The 17,648-nt window shown below is 41.8% G+C and overlaps 1 long non-coding RNA gene across 1 annotated transcript; it reads right to left on the reverse strand.

Moving 5' to 3' along the window:
• Positions 1 to 1,593: 1,593 nt before the first annotated feature.
• LOC119152680 lies at positions 1,594 to 17,356 on the reverse strand. Its single transcript, XR_005105847.1, has 4 exons — positions 17,158 to 17,356; positions 16,248 to 16,433; positions 5,645 to 5,713; positions 1,594 to 2,253 (listed from the first exon to the last, which is right to left on the reverse strand). It is a non-coding gene; the product is annotated as an uncharacterized LOC119152680 (long non-coding RNA).
• Positions 17,357 to 17,648: the final 292 nt, after the last annotated feature.

Below are 17,648 nucleotides of genomic sequence, written 5' to 3' on the forward strand. Positions count from 1 at the left end.
CACTTAAATCAATGTTATGTGCTAGCTGACAATAATCTTTTTAGGCTATCGTATTGATGGTTCCTCATCCCGGAGAACAAGGTTGTGTATGTGATTTAGGAAGGACAAAGTGTAATGATAGCATTTTGTTGGCTGCTGGTGCCTGACAATTTACATCTCAGGCTGTATGCGGCAATAATATACTCTAGCTGGTCCTTTTCCAGGAGCAAGACAACATTTTAGGCCTGGTGCCTCTCAGCATGCTCCTTTGTTGCAGATGGCTGCAGTATCACTGTTTCTCAAGAGACGTCCCCATCCCCAGGGCTCTGTGTAGGCAGGCATCATCCTTCTTGCAGACCCTGCTTGCAAAGGGTCTGACACCCAGTGGGAGTTACTACACCTAAATAATCCAAACTGGCAAACGGCAGCCCTGTACAGCAGAAACGCAGGCACAGCCTGAAGGAAAAGCTTGCTTTTCCTGGCTCTGTTCTCCCAGTCCAGGCTCCAGGAAGGGATGAGAGCAGAGGACCTCAAAGGAATTCCCATCCTGACACGTGCTGTTCTCTAGGCAGTTCAAAGATTTGGAAGTTTCAGAAATGAAACATATGTTTCCAAGAAAGAGATGGATTCCTTCTCTCATTTTAAAAGCATGAACTACATGCAAAAGTCCTATTAATAACAAATTACCGACGGCCTTTTCTGTTGAGGTAAACTTTGAAGTATGTACCTTTGCAGATAATTCCATCTTCCTTTTGCAGGTCATTTCTCTTGCTACATTTGCTATTTTTCAGTACTGTCAGTGACACAATAAACCTCACAACCAAACCTCTCTCAAGCAGTCCCATTCTGAGCTTGGCATGCCCGGTCTGGGAATGCAGACAAGTTGCCATGGCTACAGAGAGTGTCATCATGACGATGGGCTGTGACCTCACAGGGGCATCACAAACAGGAACAATGGAGAATTGGATACAAAAGGCCCTGTTTTCACTGAAATATAATTTAATCACAGACAGCATGGAAAACAAGAGCTGCAAATGATATTTTATCTTCTACAGATTATTTTCTTTGAAGCTTTGCTTCTCTGCATGGTAAACTGCTAAGATCTTTTGAAAGGCTGAAAATCTGTTCTCAATCCAGTCCATTTAGGCTTTAAGTATTGCTGCAAAAACAGATCATAGCAAATGGATTATAAAATGATCCTCCCTTAGAAATACTTCTGAAAGCTTACCCAAAGAATGGCAGGGTTTTCAAATTAACTCCGTCATCCTTAACTAAACCTTCATCTATATTTTAATGTTTCTCTTTCCTTCACAGAGCTAAAAGCTACTGATTACAGATCTAGTCACCAATCAGGTGGTCCAAAAAGATCTCCAGTAAGAAAAAAAAAAATAGTTCCTTGAGCTAGAATAAAAGTTACAACTTTAACTATCAAAATGTCAGCTGATAAATTTGCAAATGGGCAAAGTATTTTAAGAACATTTAATAATCAGAGACCCAGACAGAAGTTAATGGACTTTAGACACAGAAAACACGCACAATTCCGGTTTGGCCCAAGATTTACACTAGTTTATTAATGATAGATTTCCATGTTGTGTCTGAAGTTTGTTTGCAGGATACAACTTAAACATATTCAGTAATGAAGGGTCTTCTGCTGTTTTATCTTCTGCTTTAGTTCTGGTTTCTAGACTTGTGTTAAGACTGTCTGTAAGTTCCACAGTAGCATAGAAATTATTATCAAACATCCTAAATGTTCCACGGTCTCTCAGAGTAAAAATGGTATCAATTTATTTCCACCCGTATCTGTTCTGCAGTTTATGTTTGCACCATTCAGCATGGGGAGTGCAGTTCGTGAGCTCATTGCAACCTAATGCATCCAGCAAATCTGGCTCCTTTCCATGTGCATGAATCATTCACAACTAGGCCTAGATCTCTGAGAATGTGTACAACCACTTATTTTTAGCAAGCTCCCTGTCATGAAAGTGTTGACTTCTCTGCTGGGTCCCTTGGGTTCTCCTGCTTTCAAGTGCCAGCAAACCTCCGGTGCCACCGGCCACAGTGCTGCTGTGGTGCCTTTCTGATTAGCAAGGGTAATGTGATGAGCAACCGCTCATGGTTTTCAATGCCAAGAAATACTAAAATCAATCATCTGTGAAATCTGGAAGAGGCTTGTTGTTGTTGTTGCTGTTGTTACACCTGGGCAGCTCTGGATTGTCTGGAGTTCCTCTCCATGACTCGGAATAAAATTTTCTCTCACTTCCAAAAATGGTACCGAAGCTGGAAAAGAGAAACTGTTTTGTTCTGATGTTATGATAAAAGTGAGATTTGCTATGCTTGCACATCATGCTTCTATTCTTGAAATGACTGTTTTATGAACAACAGTAAGGAAATTAAACAAGATTTGAATTTGCCCTTTAGGTTATAAACAGCTCTAGTATTTACAATGCACTTTGCACTTGACTCTATTGTAGCAGGAATGTTAACAGCAGCTAAATTAAAGTTGCTGAGAGATTTCCATGATCCCAGGCAAGAGAGTTTCATAAGTATATGTGTATATAATCTTTGACTTATGCGAAAAATCAAATAGTTATTTGTTGTAATTATTTCCATAATCATTTTTAGGTATATTAAAAAAAGAAGCTCAAACTTTCAGTGCAGGTCAGCTTTTGGCTCCAGTTTTCTACCTTTTTTCCTTTTCTTGGCTGGCTTTTTGAGATCAGGAATTTTGAGAGCTCTGGTGTGAGGCTTAAGCTTTGAACAGCCATAGCTATACGTGGATTTGCACGTGGCTCAACACAGACCATTGGCTCAGCAAAGAGCACTGGGAGAAGCTCATTAACTCCCACCTCTTCATGCAAGAGTCTCTGGTTGACAAACTGAGCCTTAGGGTCCCTTTCTATGAGTTGTTGATCATACTGGGTGGTTATTTGGGAGAGAAGAACATTTTTGCCTTCAGTTTTTGTCTTATCAGGAGAGTGAGTATTGGTAGAGGTCATGACTTTTCCTTTGATGGTGTGCGCTTTTTTTGCTTTAAAAAAAATAATAATAGACTTGTTCTCCTGCGCTTGAAGGAATAAGACTTTTGGATTGGCCTAGTTCATTATTACAGGAATATTTTTAATGTGGAAACAAGATTCTTTTTCTATCTCTCAAGCAGTGCCTAGACAACATCGTTAAGAGATTAAGTGGCCTCAGAATAAACTGTCACACTGTTTAAACCTAGCGTCATAACTCAGCAGAAGCTGGGGAACTGCCTTGTCTGAAAGTTAATCTTGTTTTACAGCTAGACCTGCCTCCTCAGGCAAGAGGGAGGCATGGGCAGAAGAGCTCTGTATAGCTAATCCTCTCACGCTTAAATGACATTTGTCTCCAGCTCCCCATAGTGTTGGATAAACTGTAGGAATCTAGGCCGGTGAGCCTTTGAAACGATAGGCAAGCTTCAGAGAGCACTCTAAAGAACTTCAGCTTCACCCTCCTTCACCATCAAGAGCAGTGGGCTCCACCCATACACCTGAAGAAATCTTTCTTCCAACCCTTAGCTCCAGCTTGGGTGTCTCCCCTCTCACTCTAGGATTCCATTGTATTTGCTATCCAAATGTCTACATGTTCAAATATCTACTTTGTAATCTGAGAAACCACATAACTGAGAAGAAAATCTAGACTTTCTTCCATTCTAGCACTGACTACTCTTAAAATTAGAGTTGCTTAACTTTTCTGTGCCTCATTTAACACATGCAAAACCGGGCGAACACTGCTTTTCAGTCTTGAACTGTGGTACCTTTGCTCCAGTACTCAGCATCCCACCACAAGGACTACTGGAGGCAGTGCAAGAATTCTGCTGTATGCAAATGTATGGTCATTTACTTTCCACAGGTGGTTTTATCTCAATCTCTAATAGATCATGGCCTAAGTCTTGAAGTACAGAAGCTTAATTATTAAAAATGTTCTCAGAGCTAAATAAAAAATCTGGAAAGTTTGGCATTAATATGAACATTCAAAATCATTCTGAAGATTGCTAAATTTTTGACAGTGGAAATGCCAATCAGGTCAAGTGCCTGGACCCATAACCGTCCTTTTTGTCTTTCAACCCTATACCTAAACTTTCTCTAAAGCGTCCGCTATTTTGTAATATCCCATTCTAAAATGAAATGAGCAATCCTGCACACAACGTGCTAGATGAGACCAAGCTACTGATGCAATGTTAGAGTGTCCTCCGTAATATTTTACCATCCATTAATTACAGAAATTCTGTGTAGCTCAAGGTATCTGAATGAGTCATGTATATTTTTTTTCCTACATGTTACACTACCCCAGTATTTGCTGTTATAGCAGCAGACACTTTGCATATTCAGTTAACATTATGTGGTTACAAAATGCAATATGCAATTACTTCATCACTGCAGGTTTTGCTACCAGTAAACCTCACCTAGCTGCAGCCAAGAGGTTTGCTGTAAGATTCCTTTTTCAAAAACTTAACTAAAGTAACAAAGCAGTTATGGATTGCAATTGATATGTCACTGGAATGTATATTCTTGACAAAATCAGGTTGATCCAGGAGAGTTTATTAGGTCTATCAGCTGTGGTCCCTGTCCTCAGGGTAGCGACATGGAAGGGAAATGGTATTCCTGAAGCACTGATAGAAATTGTACGTGGAGGAAATGCTGCATTTCCTTTGCTCTTTACATGTTCTATAAATATTTCACGTGTTTGTTAAAGCTGTGTTATTTCTGGAAATCTGCCTGCTCTCTTGTTTAATTTTTCCCAAATCCTTCAGGGTTGTAGATAGCTTGGGATACACAGAGATTTAACATTCCATATTTGTGCTCTGCTAATAGGCACCACATGAAGATTAGCAATGTAAACGGGTTATGAAGAACAGAGAGGGAAAACTTTAGCATGTCTAAAAAAGGACTAGACTTAGGCTTCTGTTACTCATACTTGTGATTTTCCATCCTTCTCACTTAAAAAAAATAAGGAAGGTCATCAAAGCATCCTATACTTGATCAGATATTGGAAGGGTCCTGCTAACAGTCATTTATCATAGCCAGTGGCTGTCCCCAACTTCTCTTGGTCATAGCCAGCTTCTTCCCCTCGGGAAAAAGTATCACCTAATATAAAAAGGGTCTCCACTTACCTCTGCAAGTAGATATAACCTTATATTGCCACAATACTCCTAACATACCCCAAAAACCAACAACTCTATTGTTCTGTCTATGGCAGTGTGCAACAAAGGTGCTTAAGTATCAGAGAGATCTATAGAAAACTTTGTGTCTATAAATATACTTAGAACATAGAGTGAAAAAGTTGAACTGCTTTCAGAAATGACTCAGTGCTTGTACCATCCATTTAGAAACACAGGTCAACCAATGAAAATTTGTTTGAATCACAAGCATAAAATTGTTGAAGATGGGCTTTAGTGTGCTCCTAATACATAAATCATTCTTTAAAGCTGAGTGTAGTTCCTTAGGTTCTTATGAAATTTTTACTCTTTATGTTTCTATTTTTCATGCTCTTCCACTATTTGTTTGTTTAAGTGTACATGTTGAGAAGTCAGTATAAAATGAATCATGGATAACAGTTCTTTGATCTTTCAAATATAGTAATAATGCTGTTTTGAAAGGAGTCATCCCAAAAAAAGCACTCGTTCTCTCGAGCAGCTCCCTTTTACCTCAAGGTCCCACATCTTTGCCTGGAAATTCAGCAACGATGCTGGTTTGGTAATGTCCATTGGGAGTCACTAGAAAAACACAGAAAACCTGGGCATGAATAGATTTTCCAATGCAACTGGAAAAAGAATGATTTCACTTTATGCTGCATAAAGAGGTGAAGTAGTTTTAATATGTTCTGAAGTCTCAGAATCATATGGTTTCAGAATATGTTTTCCTTGATTATTGGCATCTTTAAGCTGAACCGATAATGTACAGGATATTTCATATAGCACTAGATATATGTAGGGTGAGACTTTGATGGCACTGCACATACTGAAAAAGACCTTTCTGCATGAGAAGTCCCACTAACAGCAATGAAATTCCTCACAGTATAAAATGCTGAGCAGAAGGTATAAGGCTGCCAGAGTGTGGTTTCTTGTGTTTTGAACTCCTCCTTGTACTGGGTAGTTAGGAAAGGTCAGGTGTATATTGAGAAAACAGGAGGCTGGTCGGTGTAGCGAATCCCAAGCCCCTTTTTTCCATTTCCAAGAAATAAAGCAGGAATCCCATGCACACCCCAGAAAATAAAAGTCCCTGAGAACAGAGACTCTGATCTCCCCAGGGATTCAACATTTTTATTTGTAGTGATGATATCTCTAAGAAAGTAAGACAGCGGCTGATTCATAAACCATAATGGGAGTTTCAAGGGTATTTGCTCAGTGAGTGAAAACCTGAGATCATGACTACAAGTCTTGGCAATTGCTCAATTACTTTTATTGCAGTTTTAAAACTCATCTGTGCTATTTCCCACGTGAAAAACAAAGCCCACGCAGGTTTCTTGTGCTGTATTAGCATTCTCCCACTTGAAGTTCCAGCTTCCTCTGAGGTCCCACATATACAAGATGGAGACCCCAAATAAAAGTAAGCATTCCTTGTTTTTCTAAGGCAATAAATAATGATAGATAGATAGATAGATAGATAGATAGATAGATAGATAGATAGATAGATAATCTTTGCTTCAAAACTTGTTGCCTTAGGGTTTTGGTGCCCACATCCAAATGCCTACCAAAACTTTAATTGACAGTACCTATGTAGAGAGCATCATCTCCCATAAGCCTAGCAATCAAAACCGAATTTTAAAAAGCTTCTGAATCAATAGCTCTGCTTTTTTCAGCAATTCCACATGAAACTGTTCAAAGTATACAACTTTTATTTTAGAGTCAACAAAAGGTTCTGCTGCCAACAGAGGTGGATGAGAATCAAGCCATAATAGAGGGAAAACAAATTGCCTTGCACTAAAACTCACTGGCAGTGACTGTGCTGGCATCAGGGCCTGTTCCCCTCCTGTCATGGGTGAATGAGAATGACTTTGAAGGTGTCAACACTACCAACACAGCTGTAACCTTCCTGATGGTCACCATTACTACTGCAGAACGTCCCACAAAAGTGGCCCTTTGAATGCCATACCCTGGGGAAATTTCCCTCAATAAAACTTTATCTGGATACAGTAGCTCTGGAGTTTTATGTCATTTGCATGGGTTGTCTTCATGGGGATGAACCTTTCCTGTGTTTTAACAATTCTTCATTCATGTTGTCATAATGTGTCTTGGTCTTAGGATACCATGTTTGGGTTTGTTTTTGGGGTTTTTTTATTTATTTTGAAGGGAACGAATCTAGAACTCCTTGAATTTAATAGCCTTTTTTTCACTCAATTTTAGAGAGACTTTCCATCAAGTTCAAAACATTCTAGTCAATGCTCTCTAAGTGCATTCACCTTTTTTTACAAAGAGTGATTTAAGTGTAAATATTTTTTTAAATGAGTCACCTTGAAAGGCTGAAAGAATTACATCATTTCAAACTCTGCCCACTCTCTTTGATTTTTTTCTGGACTTTCAGACTGACTTCAGAAATCTAAGATAGTTTTTCCTGCAAAATCTTAGGCCTTTCCAATTATTTGTACCGTGTTTGGTCTGTGAAATCTTGATTTGGACTTCCTGGCAGATTTATACTGAACAGCATCTCTAATCCCTTTTAGAACATGTTTTGTAGGCTGAAAGGGATTTTTTTTAACATAGGCAAAATTTTAAAAAGGACTTTACCCAAAAGATTTTCCCCTAACCCAATCCTCTTTAAAACACGAAACCCAACACCAAGCAGACACTAATTCCAATTTGTAACAAAATCAGGAAAAAGGGGGGGTGCCAGTGGTTATGCGTAAGTCTCCCGATGAGCCAGACAACTTAATAACACCACTTATTAGAGAAGCCTTAAAGGTAATCCCATTAAAGCTATTCAGCAGAACACTGATATTTTTTCTGAAATCTGCTTGGAAGCAGACAGGATTACTAGAATGAAACATGAGCAGCTTTCCAGTAAACCTCATCCCCCCACCTCTTATTCCCAAAGCCTGCAGACCTTGGCGCTCCACTGTTCTCTTGCTTGATGGATGAGGCGAAATTACAACTCCAAGATAGGGAGGGGTGGAGATGTGGATGTTCAGTCTTCTAGAGCTCTTCTCATCGAGGCACAATGTGAGACCTTGCTGACACTGTCACAGACTTCTTTCCTGGCCCTGTATTGTTGTAATTCAGGTAAACTGGTCACACTGCATGGCAATTAATTTCTGGCAGATAGTTTTGGTTTTCAAACTGGCAGCGCAACGAATGTTAAGGATACCACCACTTACTATCCAGATAGCCTTGCATGGACATTGTACCCCCTTATTTATGCTTAACTCTACCTGCCTTCCCATCCAAGGAAATGCGATGCCTTCAACGTGGGAAGTCTCTCGATGATCCTACCCTGTGTGTGAAACACCAGCCGGGTTGTTTGGTGGTGAATCCTCGCTGCTGAGAACAAGCGGTGGTGGTTTGACAGAGGTACAGAGAAATTTGGAATGACAGGAAACTACGATCTTGTTTGAACCTGAGAAAGGGTGAATTTCTGTTTTAAAGCACCTTATCTAAACAGTGCTTAAGGAAGGAAGCCTTGTGAACTCTTGTTAAAAACGTATAGCTATAATTTAGAAACTCCTTTCATCTAGCATGAAGGGGGATTTTGCCTTGAAGAAACAAGGATGCAGTGCTGTCATTTGCATGTACCGTGTCAGTGCAACAGGGGTACTTTCAGCAATGCTGTTTTCACTTCCTAACTCTACTCTTTTAGATGTCTGTATTTCTCTTGGATGTGCAAAACCCTTGAAGATCCCCACATAAATTGTCCTTGAAAAAGAGTAGTTTTTTTCTTCTTCTTATGTGAGCAACGTCTCCTTTATTTGGGTTTAATAATAGAAGGAGATAACTGTGCTCTGTGTAAACATTCTGCAAGAAGCTTAATCCAAACCTACAAGGATATCTGGTTTCTCTAAAGGTGTCCATAATTATATGGCAAAGCTCTGAAGAATATGATTATCGATTTTAGAAACTGGGCTGGAACATTACACAACTGTCTGGTTTAGGTTTGGAAAAGGGAATATGATGGACCCAGGTCAATGCCTGCTTAGGTTTGGGGTAGCATACCAGTATGACAGCTGTAGGGAAGTTTGTGCACCAGTGCAACCACCAATTTAGTGACTCCTAGGCATTATCAAGCTATCTCTGCCATCTCTGCAAGGCTCTAGAAGGGGAATTTTTACCTGGCATTTGGCTGAATGCTTGCACGTGTGGTTTTTTCCAGTGCGTTGCTTCTGGAATGGTTGCAGGATTGCTGGTGGGAGCAGTATCCCCCAAAAGCCGTCATTGGACAAAGTTGCTTCAGGGTCTTAAATTATATTTCCTGGGACAAATGCTTAAGAAGTTGACCTCTGGGTAACACCTTCCTTCTTGTCAGTGTATAAGTAAAAGCAGCTCTCTGGTTTTAGTCAGCTAATGACTGGATGGCTCTTTCCCTTCACGGCCTTGCTGAAAATTGGCAAGGTATGGGAAACACTGGAAAGTTTTGTTAAGCTTTCAGAGAATGGTTTCTCTGCTGGCTAAAATAGATAAAAAGCTGTTCATTTTACTGGTCCATGTTTAAAAAGTAAGGAAGAAAAGCTGCTGTATTTCTGAAAGGTACCTTATAGTCAGGGGTTTAACGTGCTTTAAAAAACACTGTTTCAGCATGTTTGTTTTGACTTTCCTGCTTTTCCTGACTTAGACTTGTCCCGACACCAACACCACTGTTTCTGGTGGCTTACTAGGGACTTCCATAAAACACCCCTGAAATACCTGAGACACTCAGAGCTTCCTTTAATGTTGTTGCAGTGGCTCTATCTTGGAGAATTAGAGACAGGAATGTGTTGATCACTTTCCAGTTTATGCACATAAACATAGACTTTCCACGCCCTCATGTTAATACTGACCCGCATTCTGGTTCTGCCTTGGGTATTCAGGTAACCTGAGACCATGTTTACCGGTATGTATCTCTTTCTTCTGCTTGCTGTCTCTTCCTTGATTGAACTTTGATTTCACTTTGGCCTGAGGGAAATTAAGTCAAGGCAAGGAACAGAAGTTAGCTTTCCAAATATTATGGTGAACAGAAAGGAAGGAGGGTGTTATTTGTCTTGAAGATATGTCAACTGTGTCCATCTACATGCTCTGCCTGGCTAATGACAGTATCAGCTTCGTTGAGGTTCCTCTGTTGTGTGAACCCATACTGTTCAATCCATGCCATACTGAAAATATTCCCATTTTTGTGGCTTTAGTATAATTCCTGCATTTCGGTGTGTTTCAGACCATTTCTCTTCCTCTCAGCTTGAGGATTTTACTTCCAATTTGCCCATGAACTGTTGACATTTATTTGTATTTGTGGCAACTTTTCCTTTACAGCGAGCATTTCGGTTTGCCTCAGTTCAGGTGTCAGATTTCTTACAGCTGGAAGTAAAATGGTTCTCCTATCTGACTGTTTCTCCAAGTATGCAGAAATACATGCATTTCAAGTGAAAATGATTCTTGGTACTGTAGATATTCTTCAGAGGTGTAATTGGCCCCAGATCCAGCAGTCTTTTATATGCACTGTGGAATTGAGTTCTAGTTGATTATGCTTTCAAAACAGAGCAGGATCAGAAAATGTACCTGGCTTCCAGAAGGCCACAGAATTACTAAAAAAAACCTGAAAAGGACTCTATGAATATCTAGTGAAACCCAATGTCATGATGTTTGCCCTCCAAGTGCATCGAGAGAAACATAAAAAGTGTCAGTGCCTTCTTTGCCTCTTTTGTTTGCTTCCACACTGGGGTGGGCAGAGTCACGGTGGGGCTAAAGCCAGCTAATTGCTCATCATTTGAAAGCTCTGTGAAATCCTTCCAGCAATAGCACACATACTAAAAAGCAGAGCCTCAGTCATCCTGCAGCTATTTATGGGTAGAGACCAGACATACTGAACAGTCTCACTTGGGGGGGAAGGAAGGGGAGGAGGTGCTGCAGAGTTGCACGTGCACTTGTAGGGGTTACAGAGGTTTCATCTCTTCACTGAGGCATGAGGGCAAGGCCAGACGAGGGTCATGAATGTCGTCTGTTGTCAAGAGTTTAAACCCCTTTGCTGCTGCCCTTTTCTCCGTCCCATTCATATAGCATAAAGAGTTATCTAAACTCTGGGTGCCAGCTACATAGCTAAACTTGATGGCCAGATGGTAGAGGGCTTCCATAAGGCAGGGAGGGATGTAAGCTTCATCAGCTAAATTAAACTACACTTACAGAAGAGGGCAATGGGGTTGTCCCTTCTTTTGTCACATTATTCCTATTTGCTAACCACCAAGCAGCTGGATGACCTGGAAACAAATGCTGCTTGTCAAAGAAATTAATATCTAAATTATTGTTCTCCAAAGCTGAACAAGAATGTACAAGGGTTTCCAGAAAAGTTCATTTTGTACAATTGTCACACATGGTTCCTTTCATTAATATAACAGATTAATTGCTGCTTTGAGTTATTTTTCTTTACTCTCCTTCAGGCTATGCACTTTTGATTAGAGGTGATTGAATAATTTATTGCAAACTGCTTATTGTAAGAGGTTTGCTTTATTTTGTTCCATCCAGAATAATGCATTTTCAAATGATTATTCAAATTGTTGTTCAAGTGATCCTCTGAATAGTTTCAGTGAAAAATTCTTGGTCTAAACCTTACTTGGAAACAGGTTTGACACAAAAGAGGTAAAACCACCAAGAAGCATTGCAATATTCAAGGCTGTAGACTGGTTCAGAGTGGATGAACAGGTCTCTTTATTTTCTTCCATGCCTTGACTGGCTGTTAACCAGTCTGTTATTGGTTTTCTAATGTAAACACACTTGTGTTTTACAACATTCACTTTGTAAGTGTTCTCCACAAGTCATTGAAAATGTGCTATTTCTATAAACATCCCTGCTACTAAATTCATTTGAAGTGATATTCACTGGTAAATAAATGTAGACGGTGCAAGAAGACATGAAAGAAAAATCCCTTGGGGAAGGAGTGGGGGTAAATCACAGAGATAACGTAGCCTTTGGAAGTTTTTATATAAATAGACCTACAGATTTCCACATATTTAGTCATTGCAGAAGATTAAAACGTTTGATGTGTAGTTACCATTTCACATGAAAGCAAAAGGTAGCTTTTCAGTTGCATTTGGTCCTTGTAATTCAAGTGCTGACAATTGCTGGAAACCTAATTTAATGAACGTTTTATAAGATCTTTAAGTGCTCTGTGGAAATTCCCCCGTCCCTTCGCCTGGCTACGCGTTCCCTCTTGGTGTGGTTTCACGTCCGTAGGCCCATTCCTAGCAAGCCCTTCACATGCCAGTGGCGGCTGTCCTCTCCCCTGTTTGCTCTCTGGAGTTGCTCCCATCAGCACAGGCACTCGACATGCCTACAGCTGCTCAGCTCTTCTCAGCTCTGTCAGGATATTTGTTTGATCAACACAATTACTTGTGGCTTGGTCAGCACAACAAGGTGAACACGCTGCCAGTCTCAGGGCTTGGCTCATTGTCATCCTGCCCCTGGGGACATGCCTCTGGCACAGAAGAAATAACATCACCCTTGCAAATGGTTGCAAGGTCCCACTGAAAAGCCAGCCACAGATCTAGGTTCCCCACACCCACCCCTGATTGCTTCCCTGATAGATCCAGCTGCCTTTTGCCCCATCACCAGCTGGCCCCATTTCACTCCCTTCTGTCTCCCAGGACAGGTACCAGCCTTCAGGAGGGCAAGTGCCCTCTGCAGCCTTCTCTGTAATGCCCTGATTTTTGTTGTTTTCCTTTGTCTTGGAGAGGTGAGCCATGAGGTCATGGTGAGCTGTCACCAGTCAGTATCCCTCCAGTCTTCCTCTTGCCTCTGCTGTGCAAAGACTCATGAGAGGAGGTTGGAGAGGCAGATGGTGGCAGATCATGAAGGGCACCGATCACTTTCCCTGCTGTTGGCCAGAAAGTTTCCCTCAGGTAAATACCTGCTTACCCCTCTTCTTCCCTGTATTCTGAGGGACACAAAGAGGTGCAATAGTGGGTGTAGCAAAAAGGTTCCTCCAGAGCAAATGGCTTTGCAAAGTCTTGAGAGTGCTGCTATCCCATCAGGGTCAAGCAAGATGTTTATGGTCCTGAGCAAAGGCAGAGTTTGGCTGTTTCCAGGAAGGATGCTGCATTCAACGGGCCATGGGGAATGGCATCGTCTTGGGGATGCCCTAAGAAGAGCTTTTTATTTCTTAGGGATTCTCTGCAACAGAAGTCTCTGGGAAGCTTGCTTCCCCAAGGCAATGCTGTGCTGAAATCCGCCAAGTGCGTTAGGAAGAGCGCAGGAAGGACAGGAAGCTGCTAAGAGGGTCAGGAGGAAAGGGAGGCTGTTGGTTTCCTGGATGACTGTAGAACAATATGATTGCTTATATTAATTGGAGTATTTGCCAGACAAGCGGTTGCAGCAGTCCACAAACACTGCACAATATTGCAGAGAGGATGATTTAAAGAGTATAACAACTTTTCCTGCAATACCAGTCAGAAATTGTGCCCCAGATCCACCATGAGACAAAATCCTCTCTCAGTTTTTTCTATTTTATCGGGACGAGTATGATTTAGAAAAAGCAGCAGGTCTTCAGCAGAAAAATGTTACAACAGCTTTTTAAAATGAAAAAGAGAAGAGATGTTTTGCCCACTTCCTTGCACCGCCATTGTCAGCTGGGCTAGACTGGAGCTGAGCGCGAGGCAGGGGGGACATCGTGTTGCCACCAGGCTGGGCTGGGGCAGGTTCACTAGTGCAGAAGTGCTGTGCAGCGGCAGACGTTTTCCCCAGGGACTGCAATGTGCTTTAGCTCTTTTCCATGGCTTTTAAGAGACAGGTCCCATGGAGGAGATGGAGGGAGCTGCTCTTTGCCCATTATCTTTTAGAGGAGGCACCCATCTTGTCCAGGTGGTCATGTTTTGTCAAGATCATAATCTGGAACGCGCCGCTGCCTCAGTATTCTTGCAGCCAGATCAGATTTTGCTCTGACCTGGCCTGAAGCCACATGAATGTTGTTAAACAGCTACTGAGCCTGAGGCAGGGACTGAGCCTGGCTGAGAGGCGTGATGCTGAGCTGTCAGGTTGGGTCAGATCCCAGCCAGGGTAGCCCCGTTGCCTGTCTCTGACAGAGGCTGGGAACAGATGCCTCTATGTAAGTCATACTAATAATGGAGCATGTAGACTGTGATCCTTCCCGGCTGTTGGCAAGCAGCCATGCAGGACCTCCCTGAGCCACCCGGCATAGGAAGCACCCACACACCTGTCCCCCAAGAGACCAAAGCGGTCTCCGTAACATCCTCTGGCAGTCAGTTTCACAGATCAAGTTATTCCCCTACGTGGAAAGAAGGGGACATCTCAGATATCAGCTCCCCCTTTCAGTTAAATCAGTGATGCTATAAATGCAATTAATAAGGATTTTTAAAAAAAATCTGGAGAGAAAAAAGCTGAAAAAGTCACCCTATAAATATTTCACAAAAATCTTGGCATGGGTGCATAAATTAAAAGACCAGAAGTTTTTCATATCTTTGCACTTCTAATAAGCACAAGTGCAAGATCCAGGACTCTAAGTGCAGATTTTATGTGGAGATTTCAATAATTCATTGGAGTAATTTCAGCACTGATTTCCTAGTGAAAATTCCAGATACAGAAACAAGGTTTGAAAGGACAATCACTGCTTTCCAGCTTATTAAAGCATCTCTCTTTTTTAGAGTGGCTTTTTTAATGCACTGTCCCTGTTCTTAGGACTCGGGTTTCCTTGTTTTGTTCTCTTCCTCACTCCACCCCTACCTCCAAAAATAATGTGCTTCTCTTAACCAACATGCCTCTGTTAAAGTGATATGAAATACAGAGAACAGATGACACGGAGCGCACTGTGTGATAGCTAATGGTCATCCAGGGCGTGGTAGTGTGGTTGCGTACAGTGTGCTTCTAAGTTTAGCTCAGTAGCTAAACCAAGTGGTATCTCTTCTCTTCATGCGTCTTAAAAGGGAATAACGACTCAAGCCTGAGAAAGTAATTCTGAGTTTTCCAGCATCTATTTTATGAACATACATTACTTTCCTTAATAGAAAAAATTGTTTACTATTCCCGTTGATTTGGTAATCACTGGGATGCATGCCAGCCTTCTTCACCTTTATTTCATCTGGGTCTTCCCAGTTTGTACTCCTTGCACTCAAGTTTAGGAGACTTATTTCCTCCACTGCCCCATCAATCCATCTTGTCTCAAGACTGAAAGAGGGTATGAAACATGAACAGTCACAATTCTGGTGCCAGATTCTCTTTCTGACTGCTATGCTGCCTTTTGCATCCTTATAAACCTGCTGTCACTAGCTATGCATTCATGTGCACCTTGTAAAGATACATCTCACATGAATGCACAAGTTGTGTGCTTCCCCTGGAAGATCCTCGTTTTATTTCAACTCCAGCAAAGGCAATAGATCTACTTGAAAGCATTGCCCAAGTCAGTTGTCAGACTTAATTCCTTGTTTTTTCTTTTGGCGTTGCAAAATACATGCAACTATGTATGACTTTTTTTTATAAAATCTGAAGTTATTTCAAACAGCTGAAAGTACTTTGCTTTTGCTTCCAAGAATGTAGCTCCAGTCAGAGTTCAAGCACTGACATTTTCAGCTGAAAAGATAAATATTTGGGAAAATAACCCTATGCTTTACAAAGGGGTCACTGAACCCAACGGTCTCAGTACTTGATGACACTGTTATGGTGACTCAAAAAAATGCTGTAAAAGAAAAGCAAAGACTCCCGTGAACCGTTATACAGTGGGCATCTCTCACCCCCCCATCTCTCTCTTCTGCAGGCTCCTTGGTTTGTTGAGGAGTGAGCTAAGCAGTGAAGCTTTTCTCCCAGTGCTTGAATTACAGAGATGCCAAGCTGCACTTTCAAACCAGTAAACATCGGTTGGTTCTTAATGAGAACTGCAAGCACTTGGTAATTCTGGGTGTTGGCTTGCTTTAAAGGCTTAAGTATAGTTTTAGTTTATGCTTCTATGTGAAGCTTTTGATTGCCATTAAAAAAAATAAAGGCTAAATAAACAAATAAATAAGATTAATAAACAGCCCCAAAGCAGACAGACTCCCAGGTCTGTTCACTTTGGCTAAAACAGATGTTTTATCCAGCTTGGTAATATTTAAGCTATAGACACCACATATATAGCTTTTCATGGTGATGTTACCTGTCATGCTGGTCACAGTGGGAGCCCTGATTTCAGGTGGGGGGATGACTCGAAGTGGGCACCCCTCTGATGTCCGTACGACCACTCCTGGGTGCCAGTCTCCGTTCTGTACGTCAAAGTGAGAGCTGCCAGCTCCTCAGAGGTTTTCCTCGTCTCCACTGGTTTCAGGTCAGTCACTTTGCAGTGCTGAGGTACAAAAAGAATAAGCCTGTTGAGCACTAAATTTTTCTTGTAAGAGGAAAAACAGGATAGGGAGTGGAACTGCTACTGAAACGTTTTGGTCTTTCTGGCAATGGCAGCATTACGAAGCAGACCCCCTCGCTGGCAGGCAGAGTTAATGCTGGCCGAATATCAGCTTCACCTCCATCACCGCTCCCTGGCCATGGAGTGTGGCTGAAGTGACCTGGCCATGGCCCAGCCTGACAGCAGAGTCAGGGATTGTGTCTCTGCTCAGCTGTGTGAGCCGGGGGAGAGGACGGGCTCCTCCCGACTTCCACCAGCAGACATCACCTGGGGTTAGTTACCCTGCCAATTTCTGAGCAGCCACTCAAGACCCTGCCTTTTCCACTGGCTCGTCTGTACCCTTTGTGAATGGGGCAGGTGATGCCTGGTGGAAATTTAATCTTTTTTCCTTCCGTTGTTTTGTTTTGCCTTATTAAATACCAGCAGCAGAGTAGGACTGGGGGTCATATTCATAATTTTTCCTGATAGAGGAATAATGACACCTGACAGAGGTGTCATTTTGGAAAGCTGTTTTCTAACAAATGTCTTTCTTACCACATGCCTTAAAACAAAAGGACTAACTGAAGTTGGACTTGGTGGCAAACATAAGAATGGGGGAAACCTATTTCATCTGTGCCTTAGCACAATGAGGTCTTTTTGCGACAGTGTCAAAAAGTGTAGCACTTACCAGCTGAAGTGGTATCGTGGCAGGAAAGTTTCTTTCTGTGTGCGGGTAAGAAAGTCAAAGAGAAGCCCAGGAGGGAACAGCCGGCTCCTGATGGCTCTTGATGGCCCATCCCTTCCCCATATCCTTGCCCAGTTTTGGTGTTAGGGTGATTGATGCTGTGGCTGCTGTGTGTGCCAGCCATGCCGAGGTACATGCAGCCGCTCAGCTCCCACTGCAGCCTCTCCATCAGCCACCCAGTTTTGGGAAACTGGCAGCTACTTCACATCCTGCAGATTTTTATCCCGCTGTCAAGTTTGGTTGAAACTGGCCAATAGTGCGTTGTTATGGAGGCAGTGATAAGCAGACAGACAGACAACACGGTCTCATATGCCTTGTTTCCTTTGGAAACCAAGCTAAAAATAACACAATGATGAATAGAGCTTAGCTGAGAGGCATGTTACAGAAGAGAGCTGGTGGAGGGCGAAATGAATGTAACTGTCTTATTGTTATTT

Source organism: Falco rusticolus, chromosome 1 (genome assembly GCF_015220075.1).
Source record: "Falco rusticolus isolate bFalRus1 chromosome 1, bFalRus1.pri, whole genome shotgun sequence".
Taxonomy (NCBI): Eukaryota; Metazoa; Chordata; class Aves; order Falconiformes; family Falconidae; genus Falco; species Falco rusticolus.